Source organism: Momordica charantia (assembly GCF_013281855.1).
Source record: "Momordica charantia cultivar OHB3-1 chromosome 3 unlocalized genomic scaffold, Mcharantia_2.0 BLBB01000003.1, whole genome shotgun sequence".
NCBI classification, from domain to species: Eukaryota; Viridiplantae; Streptophyta; class Magnoliopsida; order Cucurbitales; family Cucurbitaceae; genus Momordica; species Momordica charantia.
In genome coordinates this window covers 6,028,964-6,051,901 of record NW_028275161.1, presented here as the reverse complement: position 1 = coordinate 6,051,901, position 22,938 = coordinate 6,028,964, and the positions used below count along the sequence as shown (strand labels likewise).

At 44.7% G+C, this 22,938-nt stretch overlaps 1 non-coding gene across 1 annotated transcript; it reads right to left on the bottom strand.

Moving 5' to 3' along the window:
• Positions 1-19,871: 19,871 nt before the first annotated feature.
• Positions 19,872-19,978, bottom strand: LOC148212234 (small nucleolar RNA R71). The gene has a single exon (XR_015789988.1). It is a non-coding gene; the product is annotated as a small nucleolar RNA R71 (small nucleolar RNA).
• Positions 19,979-22,938: the final 2,960 nt, after the last annotated feature.

Genomic DNA, 22,938 nt, shown 5'->3' with positions numbered 1-22,938 from the left:
TATTCTAAAAAACAAAAGACCTCAAAACTTTTCCCAATAAACTGAATTAAAGAACTACAAATCAAGAAAAATAAAACTAAAACAATGAGGAAGAAAAAAGCTTATCGATCTTTGAAAAAAAATATCAAAATTATTCTTTTTTACTTTTCTTTTTCTCCTGGAGAGAAATCTAGGTCTAACAGTTTAACAAAATAAAACCTAGGGTTTAAAGGCTTTTATAACAAAGCCTAATGAATCCTTATTTAAAAAAGATAATAAAAAGATAAAGATTTAATAAAACTCCTTTTTATTTTTTTAAATTCTAAGAACAAATTATCTTTTAAAAATAATTTCTAAAACAAAAGGTTTATCTTTGAGAAAATAAAAGAAAACAACTAAAAAAGATAATAATTTAAATATATATATATATATATTTATATATATTTTTCGGTTGTTACAGTGTGCGATTGCACGAGTCTCCAATCTTTTTGAAGGTAGAGAAAGTCCCAATAGTGCTTCTGCACGTACCAACTGAAAAATCCCTTTATGCTTTGAATAATAATAAGGTTAGTTTCATAGTTCCAACCTAGATAAGGCTTTTTTATATTTTTTTTAAGGTTGAACTACTAGATACGAGATCTTCGTAGTAGGCTGGACCAATATAAAGCCGAGGGACGACAACCATTAGAAGCAAGAGGTTGGGAAACCAAAAAAAAAATAATTAAAATTAAAAAATTAACTATTGGAAATTTCGATATATATAGCTTAATGAGATGAATTATGTTCAAATTGACAGCTAAGTTTATAGTGGGCTAGAATCTCGATTGAAATGAAGTCAACATCGTATGGTATTTATGAATTATTTTGTGGACTAAATACAATCTGTATTAATATTTGGGGTTCGTACAATCTCTAATATTTATCCTCTGATTCTTTCCCTTGAATTCTTGGGAGCTTGTTGATCTTGATCGGCCTATCGGCTGATTTGTTAATGCTGATCAACCTACCGACGGCTTTCTTGATCTTGATCGGCCTATTGGTGGCTTGTTGATCTTGATCAGTCTATCGGCGACTTGATGTTGATCTTGATCGGCCTGCTGGCAGCTTGATGTTGATCTTAATCGGCCTCCAGCATGATATTGATCTTGATCAGCCTCTTGGCGGCTTGCTGATGATCATGATCGGCATATTGGCGGCTTGTTGATCTTGATCGGTCACGACATGATGATGATCTTGATCGGCCTCTAGTTTGATGTTGATCTTGATCGGCCTCTTAGCGGCTTGATGATGATTTTGATCGGCCTCTGGCATGATTATGATCTTGATCGGCCTCTTGGCAGCTTGTTGATCTTCATCGGTCTCGGTTTGATGATGATCTTGATCGTCCTTGAGCTTGATGATGATCTTGATCGGCCTCGGCTTGATGTTGATCTTGATCGTCCTCTGGCTTGATCATGATCTTGATTGACTCGGCCTTATGGACTTGTTGATCTCGATCGTTGATGATGATCTTGATCTTCTTTGGTTTCTCCTTGACCTCCAGAGGGCAGAGAGATTTTAATCCTATTTGATTTGGTCAGCTTATGTCATCAAATAGACATGACAAATTTTGATTGGACCAATTTACATGTCATATGTAGCGCAATCTTATTAGATCAACTTATGTCATCATATGGTTATAACAAAACTTCATTAGTCCAATTCAAATACCAAAAAATAATCTGTGGCGTTATTTAATTGACCTCAATTATTTTGTCATTATAATTACGTGGCAATTTGTGATTAGTCGAAATTTATCAGTCAACAAATGCCCCCTTTTCGAAATTTATGCAAAACATAGTTGTGGATGAATTTCAAAAAATGTCTTAGTATTTAACTTTTACTCAAATCTTGATTTGGAATACATCAAAATTGAAAATTTGAATTCGAATAAAAGTTTGACAAATTTGGAAAATTCCAAAAATTTGACTTCAAATGGAGTAAAGTTTGAATTTGAATTTTTACTCCAATTTTGATTTGAAATATGGCCAAATTGTGATTTGAATTTGGTAAAGTTGTAAATTTTGGAATATGCCCAAATCTTGACTGCAAGTGGATTAAAGTTTGAATATGAATTTTTTACTCAAACCTTGATTTGGGATATGGCCAAATTGAGATTCGAATTCGGTAAAACTTTAAAATTTAGAATATGCCCAAATTTAAAATTCTACCGAGATTTCGAATTTAAAAACGGTTTCTTTATTCGAATTTTTGACTTGAATAGGAATAAAGTTTGAATTTGAATTTTCATCCCAATCTCGATTTTTAATATGGCCAAATTGATCTGCGAATTTGGTAAAATTGTAAAATGTGAAATATGCCCAAATTTAAATTTTATCGAGATTTGACTTTGAATAGAATTTTGGATCTATGCTTGAAATTGGAATAAAATGTGAATTTGAATTTTTATTCCAATTTTGAATATGCCCAAATTTAAATCCCACATAAATTCGAATGTATGAAATCTTTATTTAATTTGAATTTAATTTGAATTTGGAGTTCCAGGCGATAAACATGCCCCAACTTACTGACAATAATTGGATTTTTCAGCTATGAGATTGAGATGTAAATCATGGTCCAAATTTGATGGTTCCATTGCCTATCCTTGGCAAGGATCATTTGCTCGCCTACTTCCATAGTGGTGATCACCTTCCATATAGCGCCCAACAATAACCATGTTGAATTTATAATTGACATAATGACATTTTTTTGGTAGACTGAGCTTATTCTTTTATTTAAGCTACCTACGTACCATTTAAGAAGAGGGATCAAGTCATAACGTAGTTCGATATATATATATATATATATATTTTTTGCATCTCACCTTTTGAGCTCATGCAAGGAATGAGAACCACGCAGTTTAAGCTCTTGCGATGAGGAGCAATCTTCTTCGTACTTATTTCTCATTATCATGGAGAAAGTTTATTGATAAGACTTTCTCTGGCAAAATTTTGATTCTTGAGAAATGATGAGAGCAAAGATTGTCCCACTGGGCATGCCAATTTGTTCACACGAGATTTCTGGAAAAACGATATTTCGTGGACTAAATACAATCTGTATTAACATCTGGGGTTCGTACAATCTCTAATATTTATTATCTGATTCTTGTATTAACATCTGGGGTTCGTACGATCTCTAATATTTATTATCTGATTCTTTCCCTTGAATTCTTGACGACTTGTTGATCTTGATCGGCCTCTTGGCGGCTTGTTGATCTTGATCGGCATATCGACAACTTTGTTGATCTTGATCGGCCTATCGGCAACTTGTTGATCTTGATCAACATATCGATGACTTTGTTGATCTTGATTGGCCTATCGGCGGCTTCGTTGATTTTGATCGACTTATCGATGGTTTTGTTGATCTTGATCGGTCTATCTGTGGCTTGTTGATCTTGGTCGACCTATCGGCAGCTTGATGTTGATCATGATCGGCCTGCTGGCGACTTGATGTTGATCATGACCGGCATTTGGCTTGATGTTGATCTTGATCAACTTCTTGGCGGCTTGATGATGATCTTGATCAACCTCGGGCTTGATGATGATCTTTATTGGCCTCTTGGCAGCTTGTTGATCTTGATTGGCCTATGGCTTGATGTTGATCTTAATTGACCTCTGGCTTGATCATGATCTTGATTGGCTAGGCCTTACGAACTTGTTGATCTCGATCGTTGATGATGATCTTGATCTTCTTTGGATTTTCCTCGACCTCCAGAGGGCAGAGAGGATGGAGGATTTTAATCTGTGCAGGGTGGAGGATTTTGATCATTTCTAGGATGGATAGATGGTGAATGAACCCCTCTATTTATAGGGTCTTTAATGGGCCTTAGGTGGACTTGGACTCATCTGATTATAAGTCCATTGCCACGTGGCACAATCCCGTTGGGTCAGCTGATGACATCAAATAGACTTGACAACTTTTGATTGGACCAATTTATATGTGATATGTGGCGTAATCTTATTAGATCAAATTATGTCATCATATGGTTATAACATAATTTGATTGGTCAAATTCAAATGCCCAAAAAATAATATGTGACATTATTTAATTGGCCTCAATTTAATGCCATCTAATTTTGTCATTATAATTACGTGGCAATTTGTGACTCGCCGAAATTTATCAGTCAACAACATTCTCTGCAACTTGATGAATCTGCCACCAGCAAAGATCTTGAGATGTTTTTGAGATTGAATAATATTTGAGAGCAATGCTTTGAGAGAACTAAGTGTTAGTGAAAAATTGGTGAAAGAAAGTATGTCTTTATAATAATAAAGATAAAATGTTACAAAAATTTTGAAATTATAATATGAATTTTAATTAAAGAAAATATAATTAATTTTATGATACATAAAAAATTTTGCGTTTTAACATTTTTTTAGATCATATATCTTGATTATTATTGATAATTAATAATTAATATAATATTTATAATTTATAATAAAATATTAATGACATAGTTTGTAAATTAATAAATTAAGTAACGGACCAAAATATCCAAAAATAATTTTCAAGATTATGCAATTTCAATATAGTATGCTATGACATAGATTATAAATATTGCATATTTTTCTGATTTTGTTTCTTAAGAAATGCTCAATTGAAAAATCAAACTTTGTTTATGCAAAGATGTGCACAACAGTGTGTTCCAGATTGCAGCTCGAACTCGGCCTCCGGACCGACCTGAACGCTTGGGCGGACCTGCACAAAAAGGTGAGCACTCCGACGATCAAGTCAGTATAGGTCGGATTCCCAGTTTAGTTCAAGGCCAGAAATCATCGTACCTGATCGGGGAGTGAGGTCCTCTACTTATGGGTGGTAGTCCCGCTAATCTCGCGACGGTTACATTCGGTAATCACGGGACCGTCGGTTACACCCGGTAATCTCGGGACCGACGGTTACGCCTGATAATCACGCCGCAGACAGTTGCTCACATCGGCCCCTACCGAGCTCCCCGGTAGGTCAGACCTGGGCCAGGTTCACCTCGGCCCTCATACTTAGCATTTGTCGACGTTAGTGGCGGCCATCTCGGCTATCTGAGCTGGGCATGACTCATGAGCCATCTTGGAGCACCAATAGGGGTCCTCCACGTGTCCAGGGTATTACCTTCCCCAAACATTGGCCCCCTCTCTGTCTGGTCCGATCTCGACCTGGCAGAGAAGTTCATTCGACTTGCTTTGGACACGTGGCGACTTCCTATTCGTGGGAAAATACAACCGTCGCTGAAGATTTATCGTCGGAATATTCAAATATTCCGACGCTTCGGATCTCAGAGAGGATCCTAACCGCTCGTTGATTACACGTGTACGGTGGGGAAATTCTTCCGACGGGCTATAAATGCCCCTAATCCTTCAGATCATACCTTACGTTCCCTGAATTCTTGGAGTTCGATCTGAAGGCAGCTCGAACCCTTGGTAGGTCGGTCTCTTCCCTCTCTCTTTCGAACGTAGCTGCCATGTCGTCCTCTTTTAGCAGCAACTTAGGATCCGATTTAGCTCGTAGGTTAGAGTCCGAGCTCGAGGAGATAGAAAACTTTAGATTCTCCGATGACGGGGAGGATAGTGACGCCTCCACTTCAGGTCAGGGTTTGGAATACCCTTCTAGGATACCTGAGCACTACCTCGGATCCCTTCGTAAGGGGTTCGCTATCCTTGAGAACATCCTCCTCAGGCTTCCGGAGGAGGGGGAGAGAGCTGACAATCCTCCAGAGGGATGGGTCACCCTTTACTTCAAAATGTTTGAGTACGGCCTCAGACTTCCCCTTCACCCTTTTGTCCAAGAATTTCTCTTCCGGACGGGATTGGCTTCGGCTCAAGTGGCCCCCAATGGGTGGGGTGTCATTTTCGCTTTGGCCATCCTTTTTTGGCTACGAGCTCGGGATAGTGAGGAGGCCGAGCTGTTGGACGTAGACCAGCTCCTCGCGTGCTTCGAAGCGAAAAAGGATAGCTAAGAAGCCCGGTCGGTTAAGGAAAGGCGCATGCGGTATAGTTAAGGGGCCGACCTCCATCAAGGGATGGGTGAGGAAGTGGTTCTACGCTTTCGGGGAATGGCTCGCAAAGGACAAGTCAGGTCGTTCCTTCTTTGACGTCCCCACTAGGTTTGGGAACCTAGGTACGGAGTAGTTCTTGCTTTTCGTAATTTTCTTCTGTCATTCAGGTCTAACTCGGATTTTGTCTTCGTGCAGTTTCAATCCGACCAGTCCCCGAGCTTACGCAAGCCTCCTTCGACACGCTGAAATACTACAAGGAGCGCTTTCCGAGGGGTAGGAAGGTCGGAACCCTGGTGACCGATGAGCTGCTACTTGAATCCGGGCTGCTAGATTACAACCCTGCAGTTCGTCCCATTGAATCCTTAAGGCCGAACTCTGAACTTGGTATGCCGAGCTTGCCTCACCCCTTTTTCCTCTAACCTTGTGATGACCCCTATTTTTATTTTGCAGCCATGGTTTGCGGGTTTGCAAGCAGCGTGAAGCGCAAGTCCAAGGGCCGAGCCCATGCTCTTGAGGCCGCCCAGAGTTCGAAACCTACCACCTCTGCCGTGGCAGGACCTGCCTCGGAAGATCTAGCCCCAGTGGTCGAGCTGGAGTCTTCTGGGGGTCCCTCGAGGGAGAAGCGCCGCAGGGATCAGACCGAGGCGGTGGACGCCCCGCCTTTGGGCGAGGAGGTGAGGGAGGAAGCCCCTCTAAAGCGAAGAAGGAAGAAAAAGAAGGCGATCTCCCCCTCGGAGGTCGGAGCTCGCAGGGTCTTACCTGCAAGTTTCGCAGATCGGGTGGACGACCCTGCGGCTAGGATGGGCGGGACGTCCGACGTGACGACACGGTTCAGAGTTGAGCCGTCAAGTTCCGGGGTGAGGGACCAGGTGTCCCGCATCTCAGCTGCAAGTTTGGACCGCTGCCTAAGTAGAGCGTCCAAATTTGTGAGCGACCCTGGGTCCGTTCTGCAGAGGACCATCGACTACGCCGCCGAGGTAAGACTAGTGTCCCCATTTTTGCTTAATTTCGCCCAACAGGTAATTCGGTCTAACTTTTTCCTTGTACCGTTCGTTTCTCAGGCGTTCGTTGCTTCCATTCAATCGGTTCTGGCTGTAAAGGCCGAGCTGGATGGGAGGGAAGTTCTGGCAGCGAGGGAGAAAGAGGAGTTCTCTGCTGCCTTGGAGGCTGCTTCCTCCACCATGAAGGACGAGCTGCTGAAGGCTCACTCTGAGGTGGAGATTTTGAAGGCCGAGGTGGAGTCCCAGGCCGAGCTGCTGAAGAAGGAAGAGGACAGGCGCAAGGCCCAACTCCGAGCTGCCCATGCTATCACCAGGGGCTTGGAGAAGGAGAAGTTCCAGCTCCTGAAGGAGAAGGACGACATGCTCTAGGCGCTTGAAGCGAAGGATAAGGAGCTGGAGCATGCGACTGCCGAGCTGGAGACGGCGAAGGAGCGCCTCAGCAATGGAGTCCTATTGGAGGAATCGTTTAGGCAACATCCTGACTTCGATGGATTTGCCAAAGACTTTTCTGACGCGTGCTTCAAGTTCCTCATGAAGGACATTGCTTCCGACATGCCCGACCTTCAGATCGATCTCAACGGTCTGAAAAGGAGGTATGCCGAGAAGTGGGCGTCTGGGCCTGGCGGCACCCCTGGCCCCCAAGCGTTGGTGGATCAGTATGTTAGAGATCTGGACTCTGACTACTCCGATCCCGAAGAGGACCAGGTCGGCTCCACTCAAGAGGGCGCTCCTCAAGCAGGCTCTTAGGCGACCACCCTTCACGAGGCTTTTCGCTGTTCTTCCTCCATTTTCTTTTGTTTTATGTTTGTCAAGGCAGAGCTGCAAGGTCTATAAGCCTTGGCTCTGCTCTCCATTAATGAAGAAGCTTTGTTCGATTTTATTTTGGTGTCGGCAACATCTTTCATTGCTTTGCCTTTTCCTTGAACTGCAGCCAATGTCACCTCGCACCTCTTACCTTTGAGGTCGCGCCTTCAGTTAAAATAGTTGTAAGTGTGAGTTTGAATCTCTTAATGTTCAATACATTGCACCAACTCTGGATTTTTAACATTTCACCCTTAACTTAAAAAAGGTTAAAAGGCTAAAATCCTAAGTCCGTAGCTATCCTTCATATCGTTCCTCGTACCCCCAAGTTCGGAGGCTTGATCATTTTGAACTTTTCACATCGCCCCTTTGCCTTGGAGGTTTGAATTTTAAGTTCGTCAGTGGTTTTGGCATCGCACCTCGTACCCTTAGGCTTCCCTTAGGCTTCGGAGGATTGAATTTGAACCAACTGCTGGAATGTGATCGCGTGGGAGTCCGTGGCCCCCATTTAATTTCTGGTCGAACTCGGAAGCATGAAATTAAATCATCACATTTATTCCGATCATAATTCTTTTAGAACAGCCGTTACAGATTCATTGAAAACCCTTTTGGCATTTCAAGGATAATAACGCTTCAGGTGTTCCGCGTTCCACGGGTGCGCGAGGACATCTCCTTTCAGATCGGCCAATATGTACGTCCCAGGTCGGACTATGCCCTTGATCTCAAATGGGCCCTCCCAGGCCGGATCAAGGGCACCCACATGCGTTTGGACCCTCCTTAAGACCAGATGTCAGACCTGAAAGGCCTGAGGTCGAACGCGGGCATTGTAATGTCTGGCCATTCTGCCCTGATATTCCGCCAGGCGTAGCTGGGCCATTGCTCTTCTTTCTTTCAACAAGTCGAGGTTGAGGAGCAGCTCATCCTTATTTGTCGTAGGCTCGTAATGCTCTACTCTGTCAGATGGCATGCCGATCTCAACCGGGACTACAGCTTCGGAGCCGAAGGCCAGGGAGAACGGGGTCTCACCCGTCGACTCTCGTTGGGTGGTCCGGTACGACCATAGAACCTCTGGTAGCTCCTCGGCCCACCTGCCTTTCTTGGAGTCCAGTCTAAGTTTGATGCCTCGCTTGATGATCTTGTTGACTGCCTCCACCTGCCCATTTGCTTGCGGATGTGCGGGGGACGAGCTAAGATGACTTATGCCAAGTTTGCTGCAAAAGTCTTTGAACTTGGCGTTGTCAAACTGCTTCCCATTGTCTGTCACTATGGCCTGCGGTATACCAAAGCGACATATGATATTCGTCCATACGAAGGACGTGACCCTGGATTCCGTTATGTGGGAGAGCGCTTCGGCCTCGGCCCACTTGGTGAAGTAATCCACAGCAACCACAGCGAACTTGGTCTGTTATGAAAGCGGTATGACCTTCATCTGGGACATGCATCTTGATTTGGTTGTACCCAGAGTAGGCGTCCATGAAGGTGAGCAGTTCGTGCCCGGCTGTGGCGTCCAGGAGCTGATCAATCCTCGACAGTGGGAAGCAATCTTTCGGGCATGCCTTATTTAAGTTCGTAAAATCTACGCACATTCTCCACTTGCCGTTAGATTTTTTAACTAATACAACATTGGAAAGCCACTCGGGATACAAAATTTCTCTTATGTATTCAGCTTTCAAAAGTTTGTTAACTTCCTCAATAATTACATCACTCCTCGACTTGTTTATAGGTCTTCTCTTTTGTTTCACAGGTCGGAATGATGGATCTATGCTGAGGCGATGCGTCATAATTCGCGGGTCAATGCCAGGCATGTCCTCATGAGACCACGCAAAGACGTCCGAGTTGGATCTGAGGAAGTGGATTAGCTCCTCTCTGTCGGTGGCCCCCAGCTTGGTTCCTATGCTTACCTGCTTCTCAGGACTAAGCAGAGGAACAAGCTCGAGCTCCTCAGTGGGTGCGGCAAACTCCTTCCTCGGCAGGTCGGCCTCGAACTCGAGCGGCCCATCCCTGCCGACGAGAGTTTCGAGAGCGCAGACCGATGAGCCTTTGAGTTCGGAGGCATAACACTCCCTCGAAGCGGCCTGTTCTCCTCGGACCGTGCCCACGCCATTGGGGGCGTGATACTTCAAAACTTGATGAAGTGTTGAGGGAATGGCCCGAAATGAGTGGATGATGGGTCGCCCAAAGATGGCGTTATAGGCCGATCTACCGTCAATTACCACGAACTCGGCCATTTGAGTGACCCGAGTTTGGTCCTGCCCCAGCGTGACCGGCAAGTCGATGCAACCCTCTGGGATGACCGATTCTCCAGAGAACCCAACCAGCGGTGTCGGGCTCCTCTTCAATTGCGACCTCGTCCATCCCAAGGCGAGGTAGGTCGGTAAAGACAGGATGTTAGCAGATGCGCCCCCGTCTACCAGCACTCTCCTGACCACCACATGATCAATCAAGGGAGCAATCACAAGTGCATCATTGTGGGGCAGGTGGACCTCCTCCATGTCTGCACCGTCAAAGGTGATTGGGCAGGCCGGCCCCTGCCCCCTGATGATGCACACCTCGCACCTGGCTGCACGGGCTAACTCCTTTCTTTTATGTCCGGACTGACCCCCGCTTGGCCCTCCAAAAATGGTATTGATGATCGCAGGTCGGTCGGTGCGTCGGGGTGGCGTCCTTGATCGCTTTCGCTCTTCCTTTTTCTCTGCTGAGCTGGTCCTGGGCTTTCCCACAAACTGCTTGAAGTAGCCGTCTTGAATTAGATCCTCAATTTGGCACTTCAACTCCCAGCAGTCCGACGTGTTGTGGCCGTGCTCCCGATGGAAGCGGCAATACTTGTCCTTGCTGCGCCTCTCCGGGGCTCCCCGAAGTTTCTCAGGACGCTTGAGTAGTTTTTCCATTCCAGACTCCTCAATGTTCGTTAGGATCTCGGAAATTGGAATTGTGGTCGGGGTGAAGCGCTCGTAGGGTCGGCTCCTGGTAGGTCCGCTCTCCGCCCTTCGATACTTAGCTTGGCCGCTGGAAAAGGATCCCTTGTCCTTGGACTTGGGATCTGCCCTTTCTACATCTTTTCCAGTTCTGCCCCGGCCGATCTTTCGCTCTGGTCGGCCGGTTTTGGTTCGGAGGAGCTCCTGTCCATCGATGACTTTCTTCGCCTTCTGAAGCACCTCGGCGAAGGTGGCCGGGGCCTCCTCTCCAAGTTTCACCGTGAGGGCTTCGTCGGCTAGACCGGTGAGGAAATAGCACATGGCCGAGTCATCGGAGCAGTGTGCAACCTTCAACTGCTCCTCCTGGAATCTTGTGACATACTCCCGCAGCGTCTCACCCTCCTTCTGCTTGATGGTGGCGAGATGGGTCGCTGTCTTTTTGTCATAGTGCCGAGAAGAGAACTGGGCGAGGAACTCCCTTCTCAGCTGAGAGTAGGTCGAGATCGACCTGGCTGGCAGTCTCCGATACCACAATCGCGCGCTGCCAGTAAGCGCGATCTGAAAGGCGCGGCATTTGATTGCGTCTGATGCCGCTTGGAAGTCCATGAGGCCTTCAAAGACCTCAACATAGTCCTTGGGGTCCTTCGTCCCATCATAAGGCTTCACGGTAGGAGCTTTGAACTTCGGAGGGATTGGTGCTTCCAAAACGTCCGAGGTGAAAGGCGATTCTCCCAAGTCGCCATCGTTCAGTGAATCGTCTTTCTGCTCACATTTGGCCTTTAAGGCCTCCACCTGAGCATCGAGCTCCCCCCTCAGCTGGTCGAACTCCTCCCTTGTGTTTATCCCTGCGGGATTGTGAGAGGATTCAACCTGCTGGTTGGAGCTTCTGTGTGAGCGGGATGGTGACTGCCCTTTTCGGAGAGACGAGCCTCTCTTTCTTTTGAGATGCTCACTGAGGTCTCCCTCCTGGCGAGTGTACCCCTCGCTCTCGTTGTTTTCGGGACGTTCTTCCTCGGCTGGGCCGAGGTGGGAACCCCTTTGCTCGTGTACGTCCACGCGCGTCACTCGATTTTCAGATCGGGACCCTGCGCCTGCAGCTAGCATCATTTCGTTATACATTTCCTCCATGGAGCGCATTTGTGTGCGCATTGCCTCCATCTCTCTCTTGAGCGCATCAAAGTTCTCGCTTGTTGGAGCCGGAGCTGGATCCCGGGCGCCCTTCTTAGAGGTCCCACCTCGGCCACGGGTGGCCTTGGACGTCCTCGGGTGCGCAGGCGGTAGGGCAGGCGCGGTGATCCGCGCCGACCTGCGGAGGGGTTCCGTTGCTAGGCCGTCGTGACCTTGCCCCTCTACCGCTGCTGCTCCGACCTCCCTCTGTTGGGCATCACTGGCAGCTAGAGTCCTTCGGTCTGTCGTATTGGTCGAGTTCGCTGGTTGAACCATGTTCGCTCGCGTGTTGGTTTAAAAGAATTGGGATGACTTAGATTGTCGTTCCCACAGACGGCGCCAAATGTTTATGCAAAGATGTGCACAACAGTGTGTTCCAGATTGCAGCTCGAACTCGGCCTCCGGACCGACCTGAACGCTTGGGCGGACCTGCACAAAAAGGTGAGCACTCCGACGATCAAGTCAGTATAGGTCGGATTCCCAGTTTAGTTCGAGGCCAGAAATCATCGTACCTGATCGGGGAGTGAGGTCCTCTACTTATGGGTGGTAGTCCCGCTAATCTCGCGACGGTTACATTCGGTAATCTCGGGACCGTCGGTTACACCCAGTAATGTCGGGACCGACGGTTACGCCCGATAATCACGCCGCAGACAGTTGCTAACATCGGCCCCTACCGAGCTCCCCGGTAGGTCAGACTTGGGCCAGGTTCACCTCGGCCCTCATACTTAGCATTTGTCGACGTTAGTGGCGGCCATCTCGGCTATCCGAGCTGGGCATGACTCATGAGCCATCTTGGAGCACCAATAGGGGTCCTCCACGTGTCCAGGGTATTCCCTTCCCCAAACAAACTTTGAATAGAAAAACATATATTCGCTGATGGTGGTATGATTTGTATATGCAATCACTCAATTCTTAGAACTTTACGTTAAATTTCCAATGATTTTGCTTACCATTAGTGAAAAAAATATATTTGCTAATGGTGGTATGATTTGTATATGCTCATTCTTACCCGATAAGTCTCCAAACAAAATGGCCCAAAGTCTACTTTAATTTTTAAAAAAATAAAATAGAAATTGTCTTTAGAGGCATATTACACAAATGTCCATTTTTTTTTAAATATTTACAAATCTAGATTTATAAGATTTAATAAGCTTTTTTTTCCAACTTGCCCTCAATAAATGTCATTTTATTACCTTTACAAATATATTTTAAATTCTACTATTTCATAGTAGAATTGATGACCGTTTCATACAAATATTTACATTAATGATTAAATGATAATATTTTAATATATAATTAAACAAATATAGTAACTAATTAATGCACTTATTTTTACTTAATTTTCTAGCAATTATTCTTTGGCATATATTGTTTTTCAAGGGATGAGGGTCTACTGTTTAGGGTTTATACTTTATGGTTTTATTTATTTATTAAAAATATATGAATACGAGTAGCACGATAATCTTAATTTTCCAACCATCCCGTTTCTTCTTTTTGAGAAAAAGACATATTTAGTAATCCATCACATTTTTTATATCATAATTTGAGGAACATTTCCATTTCTACAAAACGGACTAAATTTTGGAAACTACAAAAAGTAGTTTTATTTTTTGTTCTATTTTTATTTATTTTTCTTATCTGTAAGCTCTTTAGCCTACATTTGGACCCTATTTATCAAAAGTTGAGCTTTGGCCAGTGGCGCAAGTATATGCCCAAATTTCGTGTTCTCCTTTGTTATCTAGGTTAGATTCCCATGTTACGCAAAATGTTGTTTTTTTTTCCTTTTTATATTTTCTTTAATAAAAGCATTTTTTCTATTTTTTAAATTTAAAATATTTTAATTATTTTTTTAAATATCTATAAATCTAGACTTACTTTTTTTTTTTCAAAATTGCCCTAAATAAATGTATTCCAATATAAGAATTTAAAGCTATCATGACGCCACTTCTCCCGACACACCAAAATGGTGTCAGCATTACTCACATTCAATGGCGGATCAAGAACTTTTGTTTGGGGCACCAAAAAGGCATCGGTATTGCTCACATCCAGTAGCACAACAAGAGCAATTTTGTTACCTTATGTTTTAATTTTAAACTCTAATGGTATGTAGAAAAAACATAGTAGATCCGCCCCTATTCACATTTAAAGGCATCAAGAATAATGAACAATAGAAAAAAACACGATTTCGAAGTTTTTTAATAGCGTCTGGAAAAATCTTCTTAGAAAAGTGTTGGGTAAAAATGACTTTGATGGACGCTAAAAGCGCCGGGAAAATTCAGTCGGTAAAATTTGAAAACCCTAACAACATTTTTTTTTGTCTCCAAGTCATTCCTCACCGCCCCTCTTCAAAACTTTTTTAGATTTCTTCTCTCTCTTCATTCTCTTCTGTGTTGGCTAGCCATCGTTTTCGCTCGCCTCCCGCCATTGCCACTCCTTGCCTGCTTGAGTTGCAGCTCTTCACCTTTTGTCCGTCGTCAAGAAATAAACTATCTAATGGAGAATCCAGAAGCAGTGACAAACCAACAGCAAACAACAACTAGTAGCGGCAATTGGGTATGTTATTTCCGGCCGATTTAACGCTTAATGAAATACCAATAGATTTATTAACTTTGTATACAATAAACTCTATTTCATTTTTTCGTTTTTGTTTTTGCTTCCATTCGTTGAATTTCTTATAACAAACTGAAATGTTGGTATTGATAACTTCAGTGAGTGTTGTTTGGGGAAGAGAATACCTTGGACACGTGGAGGACCCCTATTGGTGCTCCAAGATGGCTCATAAGTCATGCCCAGCTCGGACGGCCGAGATCACCACTACTAGCGTTGACAGATGCTAAGTATGAGGGCCAAGGTGAACCTGGCCGAGGTCCGACCTACCGGGAAGCTCGGTGGGGGCCGATGCGAAATACAGTCAGCGGCGTGATTATCGGGCATAATCGTCGGTCCCGAGATTACCGGGTGTAACCGACGATCCCGAGATTACCGGGTGTAACCGTTGCGAGATTAGCGGGACTACCACCCATAAGTAGAGGACTTCACTCCACGATCAGGTACGATGATTGCTGGCCTCGAACTAAATTGGGAATCCGACCTATACTGACTTGATCGTCGGAGTGCTCACCTTTTTGTGCAGGTCCGCCCAACGATTCAGATCAGTCCGGAGGCCGAGTTCGAGCTGCAATCTGGAATACACTGTTGTGCATATCCTTGCATAAACATTTGGCGTCGTCTGTGGGAATCTGACAATCTAAGTCATTCCAATCTTTTTAAACCATTACGCGAGCGAAAATGGTTCAACCCGAAAATTCGACCAATACGGCGGATCGGAGGACCCTAGCTGCCAGCGATGCCCACCAGAGGGAGGTCGGAGCAGCAGCGGTAGAGGGGCAAGGTCACGACGGCTTCGCAACAGAACCCCTCCGCAGGTCGGCACGGATCACCGCACCTGCCCTACCGCCTGCGCACCGAGGACGTCCAAGGCCACCCGTGGCCGAGGTAGGACCTCTAAAAAGGGCGCCCGGGGTCCAGCCTCGGCTCCAACAAGTGAGAAATTTGATGCACTCCAGAGAGAGATGGAGGCAATGCGCACACAAATGCGGTCCATGGAGGAAATGTATAACGAAATGATACTAGCTGCAGAAACAGGGTCCCGATCTGAAAATCGAGTGACGCGCGTGGACGTACGTGAGCAAAGGGGTTCCCACCTCGGCCCAGCCGAGGAGGAACGTCCCGAAGTCAACGAGAGCGAGGGGTACACTCGCCAGAGGGGAGACCTCCGTGAGCATCTCAACAGAAAGAGAGGCTCGTCTCTCCGAAAAGGGCAGTCGCCATCCCGCTCACACAGGAGCTCCAACCAGCAGGCTGAATCCTCTCACAATCCCGCAAGGGGGTCACAAGGGAGGAGTTCGACCAGCTGAGAGGCAAGCTCGATGCTCAGGTGGAGGCCTTAAAGGCCAAATGTGAGCAGAAAGAAGATTCACTGAACGATGGCGACTTGGGAGAATCGCCCTTCACCTCGGACGTTTTGGAAGCACCGATCCCTCCGAAGTTCAAAGCTCCTACCGTGAAGCCTTATGATGGGACGAAGAACACCAAGGACTATGTTGAGGTCTTTGAAGGCCTCATGGACTTCCAAGCGGCATCAGACGCAATCAAATGCCGCGCCTTTCAGATCGCGCTTACTGGCAGCGCGCGATTGTGGTATCGGAGACTGCCAGCCAGGTCGATCTCGACATACTCTCAGCTGAGAAATGAGTTCCTCGCCCAGTTCTCTTCTCGGCACTATGACAAAAAGACAGCGACCCATCTCGCCACCATCAGACAGAAGGAGGGTGAGACGCTGCGGGAATATGTCACCAGATTCCAGGAGGAGCAGTTGAAGGTTGCGCACTGTTCCGATGACTCGGCCATGTGCTATTTCCTCACCGGTCTAGCCGACGAAGCCCTCACGGTGAAACTTGGAGAGGAGGCCCCAGCCACCTTCGCCGAGGTGCTTCAGAAGGCCAAGAAAGTCATCGATGGACAGGAGCTCCTCCGAACCAAAACCGGCCGACCGGAACGAAAGATCGGCCGGGGCAGAAGTGGAAAAGATGTAGAAAAGGCAGATCCCAAGTCCAAGGACAAGGGATCCTTTTTCAGCGGCCGAGCTGAGTATCGAAGGGCGGAGAGCGGACCTACCAGGAGCCGACCTTACGAACGCTTTACCCCGACCACGATTCCAATTTCCGAGATCTTAACGAACATCGAGGAGTTTGGAATGGAAAAACTACTTAAGCGTCTTGAGAAGCTTCGGGGAGCCCCGGAGAGGCGTAGCAAGGACAAGTATTGCCGCCTCCATCGGGAGCACGACCACAACACGTCGGACTGCTGGGAGTTGAAGCGCCAAATTGAGGATCTAATTCAAGATGGCTACTTTAAGAAATTTGTGGGAAAGCCCAGGACCAGCTCAGCAGAGAAAAAGGAAGAGCGAAAGCGCTCAAGGACGCCGCCCCGGCGCACTGACCGACCTGCGGTCATCAATACCATTTTCGGAGGGCCAAGCGGAGGTCAGTCCGGACATAAAAGAAAGGAGTTAGTTCGTCCAGCCAGGCGCGAGGTGTGCATCATCGGGGAGTAGGGACCGACCTGCCCAATCACCTTCGACGGTGCAGACTTAGAGGAGGTCCACCTGCCCCACAATGATGCACTTGTGATCGCTCCCTTGATTGACCATATGGTGGTCAGGAGAGTGCTGGTAGACGGGGGCGCCTCCGCTAACATCCTGTCCTTACCGACCTACCTCGCCCTGGGATGGACGAGGTCGCAATTGAAGAAAAGCCCGACACCGCTGGTTGGGTTCTCTGGAGAATCGATCATCCCAGAGTGTTGCATCGACTTGCCGGTCACGCTGGGGCAGGACCAAACTCGGGTCACTCAAATGGCCGAGTTCGTGGTAATTGACGGTAGATCGGCCTATAACGCCATCTTTGGGAGACCCATCATCCACTCATTTCGGGCCATTCCCTCAACGCTCCATCAAGTTTTGAAGTATCCCACCCCCAATGGCGTGGGCACGATCCGAGGAGAACAGACCGCTTCGAGGGAGTGTTATGCCTCCGCACTCAAAGGCTCATCGGTCTGTGATTACGCTTGTTTACATGCGTAAAAAGAAGGTTTTAGATGCTGTTTTTACTATGTTTCAGCTTTGTTTCGGACTTTTTCTCGATCGTTTGAGTTCGAATTCATGCAAAATTCATATACTATGGTTTGTCGATGGCTTATATTGTATTTATGACATTTTAGGACCATTTGGGAGTGCAAATTAATCAAAAGAAGCAAAAAGACGAAAAAGTTACATGGGAGGCGCCAGGCGCCTGGGATGCCTGCAGAAAAACAGGTTTTCTTCCAACTTTGCCCTTAATGAAACGCGTCTTCCAATGCGTTTTGGTGGTTCCAACCGATGCATACGTGTAGAAGAAGTGTTCCACTATCAGTTTGAGCACGATTTGGTCAGTCAAAGGAGTTGGAAATGGGTGATTCACCATCGTTTTAGGACCTACCTAACCAATTCTGCACAGCTATAAATTCCAGCAACTTCTCCACCAAATTCATCAAGCCTTGCTTCCTTCTCTTGATCATTTTTAGTGTTTCTTTGTTGCTTTCTAAGTACTTTTGAGTTGCTTTCATTAGTTGCTTTTGGTTTTTAAATCCCGAGTACTTTACATTCTTTTATTGAGCTTTGTTTTGTTTCCATTTGTACTTAGTTATTTTCTACTTATTCAAATATATAAAAATCTAGCACTTTGCTTATCTTCCCTTTGCCTTTACTTTATTTTTAGTTAAGAGAGTTGTGTTTTTGGAGGAAAGAGCACGTGACACTCTCCCTTGCTTGAAAGAGAAGGGCGAAGCTCTCAATCCCGATAAAAACTCTCTGTTAGTTAACTTTTGTTTTTCACACATGCATTCCACATTCAACCATTTTACTTGCTGTATTTTCTTCAATATGTCTTTCTAAATTCCCGTCTCTAGCCCGGTTATGGATAGTTAGCCTTTTATGTCTAAAAAGGGTTGCTAAGAAGTAGTGTTTTTACTTTCCATTCATTGCTCAACATGTTTTCCCAAAAAGTTAGGATTTAGAGAAGGCCACTGTAAGTCTTAACAAGTCAATACTGAAAAGGTTGCTTATTTGCATTGTTGAGTGGTTAAACCGAGGAGAGGAGCGCCTTAGACATAAGGGTTCCGCTTAAGTAGCCTAGACATAGGACCTTAACCCGAGGTATCGACTATTTCCATCCTAAAACTAAGATATATCTCATAATAGACATATTAGGGAATGTCTTAGGACTTTGAACTTGCTTGACATAAGTAAAGTGAGAAGCGTAGTCGTTAGTTTCTAAAGTAAAATGCATATTATCCTTAGCATGTCCTTGATTCTTTGTTGGCTAACTTGAAGTAATTCGGGCTAGGTTTTATTATTATAAGTCCAAATCCCAAATCCAAACCATTATTTGTGACCACTTCCCATTTACAAGAATCACTCATTTCAACATTCACTATTCTTTAAAACTTCAGAGTTTGGAAATTGTTTAGAAGTCCTTGAGGATCGATACTTGGATACTCCATCCATTTTATATTACTCTGACAGGTGTGCGCTTGCATCTATATAATTGTTACCACGCTTAGTGCGTGCGTTCAGCATAACATCCCAGTCAAGTTTTTGGCGCCGTTGCCGGGGACTTTAGTTTTAAAATTATTTTCAAATTCTTTTAGTTTTTATTTTTGTGAATTGTTGTTGGGTGTAATTTCCATCCACCGTTTTTGTTCTATATTTTTGGTCGTTTATCTCACAGGGGTAAGTTAAAGTGCATGAGCACAAGATCTTTTCTTCTACCCCTTGACCTTGCGATTGAGCGGACCCTTCGAAAAACTCGGAAGGAGCAAAGACTTCGAAAACAACTAGAAAAGCAAAAAGAGAGAGAAGGTGAAATCAGTCCTGAAAGTGAGGTAGAGAGTACGAGCACATCAATGGCAGATATTCCACCTCGTGATCCGGTTGATCCACCTGCTGTTAACGGTAATATGAGGGATCATGCAAGAAATGATGAATTCAACCATATCCAGATGGCGGACAACAGAGACGTGGCAATGCGAGAATATGCCGCCACGGCTTTTCAGAACTTTGATTCAGGGATAGTCAACCCTATTCCAACCCACGCAAACTTTGAGCTTAAACCAATGATGTTCCAAATGTTGCAGACAATTGGACATTTTGGAGGGCAGGAACATGAGGATCCACATGATCATCTGAAATCATTCATTCAAATTGCAAATGCATTTCGATTACCTGGTATAACAGACGATGCTCTGAGACTAACACTTTTTCCATTTTCTTTGAAGGACCAAGCTAGAGCATGGCTCAATGCATTTCCACCGGGATCCATCACCACATGGGGGTCGTTAGTGGAGAAGTTCTTAACAAAATTCTTCCCACCTACTCGCCACGCTGATATCAGAGAGGAGATCATCTCCTTTAGACAGTATGATCGTGAACCTGTTCACGAGGCGTGGGAGAGATTTAAAGAACTAATCAGGAAATATCCGAACCATGGCTTGCCGGCATGCATCCAGATAGAACATTTCTTTAGAGGCTTAGATCATCCTACTAAGATGATGCTAAACAATGCTGCCAACGGAGCCTTTACAAAGAAGACATTCAACGAGATAGTTGACATCCTAAATAACTTAGCTTCACATAACGAACTATGGTGTTCGCAAAGATCTAGGGCAGCACCAAAGAAGCAAGATCCAGCTGGAGTTTTGGCTCTGGACATTGCGACCTCGATGCAAAAAGAGATGGTTACAATGAACCAGAGGCTGAAAGAGATGGCATTGGGAATAAAAAATCCATTAGCCACGCCGATACAACCTGTGCAGTCGGATTATTGCACTCCTGCCCCTGTTTGCCAAGTCAACGATCTCATTTGTTCATTTTGCAATGAAAACCATATTTATGATAATTGTCCACATAACCCTGCTTCCGTTTTTTATGTAGGACATGGGAACAATAGGAACTTTAACCCATATTCGAACACCTACAACCCAGGTTGGAGGCACCACCCTAATTTCTCATGGGGAGGTCAAGGAGGTTCGAGCGGTTTTAATCAAGGGCAGAGCCAACAGAACAAGCAGCCCTATGTTCCACCTACACAGCAATACATCCCACCACCGCAACAGCAGTACAATCAGAGAACACAGACTCCACCAGTTCAAAATAACAACTCAAATCTTGAGAATATGATGAAGGAGTACATGGCCCGAACCGACGCAGTGATACAATCCCAAGCGGCATCAATGTGGAATTTCGAGACCCAATTGGGACAGCTCGCCAATGAATTGAAGAATAGACCACAAGGTTCTTTTCCAGGCCATACTGAATTACCAAAACGAGAAGGGAAAGAACAGTGCAAAGCTGTCACCCTCAGGAGTGGACTGGCATATGATGGACCAACAATGCCAACAACAGATGTACAGATTCCGTCCACTGAACCAATTGTAAAGATACCAGAAAATCCAACAACACTAGAAAAAGAAAATATTAGAAAAGGTAATGAGGACACCCCGAGTGTTCCTCCACAGGTACAGCCTTCTTTTACCCCTACTCCCCCGTTTCCACAAAGATTAGTAAAGAAAAATAATGATTCCCAGTTTAGAAAATTTTTAGATATTTTAAAACAACTGCATATAAATATACCATTAGTAGATGCTCTAGAACAGATGCCAAATTATGCTAAGTTTTTGAAAGATATAGTTTCTAGGAAGAAAAAAATAGGAGAGCATGAACTGGTAGCCATGACAAAATGTAGTAGTGAAGCTGTAGGCAGCCCGCTACCCATGAAATGTAATGATCCTGGCAGTTTTACCATTCCATGTTCCATAGGAGGAAAAAACTTAGGTAGGGCATTATGTGATCTAGGCGCTAGCATTAATCTTATGCCATTATCAGTTTTCAAATCTTTAGGCATAGGAGAAGCTAGACCTACTACGGTTACCCTCCAACTAGCAGATAGATCTATCATAAGACCTGAGGGAAAGATAGAAGATGTTTTAGTCCAGGTGGACAAATTCATTTTCCCTGCGGACTTTATCATTCTAGATTGCGAGGCAGACTTAGACGTTCCCATTATTTTGGGAAGACCATTTCTAGCCACTGGGGATACAGTTTTTAATGTAAGGAAGGGAGAAATTACAATGAGGGTAAATAATGAAGAAGTTAAATTTAACGTTCTAGATGCCATGAAATTACCAGGAGACTTTGAAGAGTGCTCTGCTATAAATAGCTTGAATCCTATTATGTTTGATGAGTTTTATGACTCGTTAGTTACAGAGATTGAAGAAGAGCTTGATAAGATAGCAGAAGGACCAGAAGATGTGGCTAATCCTATTGAAAAAATACAAAAAGAAGAATGCAAGTCGTTACTTCCGTCCATAGTGGAACCACCCACGTTGGAGCAGAAGCCATTGCCGTCGCATTTGAAATATGCGTATCTAGGGGATAACGACACTTTACCAGTTATTATAGCTTCCAATTTATCACCTACTAATGAATATTCTTTATTGCAGATTTTGGAGAAGCACAAAAAGGCCATTGGATGGACGATAGCAGATATCCGAGGGATAAGCCCGGCCTTTTGCATGCACAAAATTCTATTGGAAGAAGATGCTAAGAACTCTATTGAGAGTCAAAGGCGGTTGAACCCGAAGATGAAAGAGGTTGTAAGGAAAGAAATTCTTAAATGGCTTGACGCCGGTGTTATATACCCAATATCCGACAGCAGCTGGGTAAGCCCAGTACAGTGTGTACCAAAGAAAGGGGGTATTACCGTGGTGGCCAACGAGGAGAATGAGCTCATCTCAACCCGAACTGTGAGCGGGTGGAGAGTTTGCATTGATTATCGCAAACTCAACAAGGTAACAAAGAAAGACCATTTTCCTCTCCCGTTTATTGACCAGATGCTCGACCGTCTGGCAGGTAAGGATTTCTATTGTTTTTTAGATGGATATTCGGGTTATAATCAAATTACTATTGCTCCAGAAGACCAGGAGAAGACAACATTTACGTGTCCGTATGGTACGTTCGCTTTTAGGCGAATGCCCTTTGGACTATGCAATGCACCCGCGACTTTTCAGAGGTGTATGATGGCCATCTTCTCTGACATGGTAGAAAATATTTTAGAAGTTTTTATGGATGACTTTTCTGTTTTTGGAAATTCTTTCGACGCATGTTTAGTTAATTTGGAGAGAGTATTGGAAGATGTGAACAAACAAACCTAGTCCTAAATTGGGAGAAGTGTCATTTCATGGTACAAGAGGGTATTGTTTTGGGTCACAAAATTTCCAAGCAAGGAATAGAGGTAGACCACGCTAAGATAGACATCATTTCAAAGCTACCTCCTCCTACAAATGTCAAAGGGATTAGAAGTTTTTTAGGGCATGGGGGATTTTACCGCCGCTTTATAAAAGACTTTGCTAAAATTTCTAAACCCTTGTGTCAATTGTTAGAACATGATAGACC